Source organism: Bison bison, unplaced genomic scaffold, assembly GCF_000754665.1.
Source record: "Bison bison bison isolate TAMUID 2011002044 unplaced genomic scaffold, Bison_UMD1.0 scf7180017864522, whole genome shotgun sequence".
Taxonomy (NCBI): domain Eukaryota; kingdom Metazoa; phylum Chordata; class Mammalia; order Artiodactyla; family Bovidae; genus Bison; species Bison bison.
Window position 1 is genome coordinate 218,809 of NW_011495073.1, and position 462 is coordinate 219,270.

The 462-nt window shown below is 40.5% G+C and overlaps 1 protein-coding gene across 1 annotated transcript in view; it reads left to right on the forward strand.

The window, feature by feature from the left end:
• ABCA13 (ATP-binding cassette, sub-family A (ABC1), member 13) overlaps window positions 1-462 on the forward strand; it is a 402,303-nt gene that overhangs the window by 51,834 nt on the left and 350,007 nt on the right. The window lies entirely within an intron of this gene.

Sequence of the window (462 nt, forward strand, 5' to 3'; positions counted from 1 at the left end):
GGTTATTGTTACCATCTTTCTAAATTCCATATATATGCGTTAGTATACTGTATTTATGTTTTTCCTTCTGGCTTACTTCACTCTGTATAATAGGCTCCAGTTTTATCCACCTCATCAGAACTGATTCAAATGTATTCTTTTTAATGGCTGAGTAATACTCCATTGTGTATATGTACCACAGCTTTCTTATCCATTCATCCGCTGATGGACATCTAGGCTGCTTCCATGTCTTGGCTATTACAAACAGTGCTGCGATGAACATTGGGGTACACGTGTCTCTTTCCCTTCTGGTTTCCTCAGTGTGTATGCCCAGCAGTGGGATTGCTGGATCATAAGGCAGTTCTATTTCCAGTTTTTTAAGGAATCTCCACACTGTTCTCCATAGTGGCTGTACTAGTTTGCATTCCCACCAACAGTGTAAAAGGGTTCCCTTTTCTCCACACCCTCTCCAGCATTTATTAT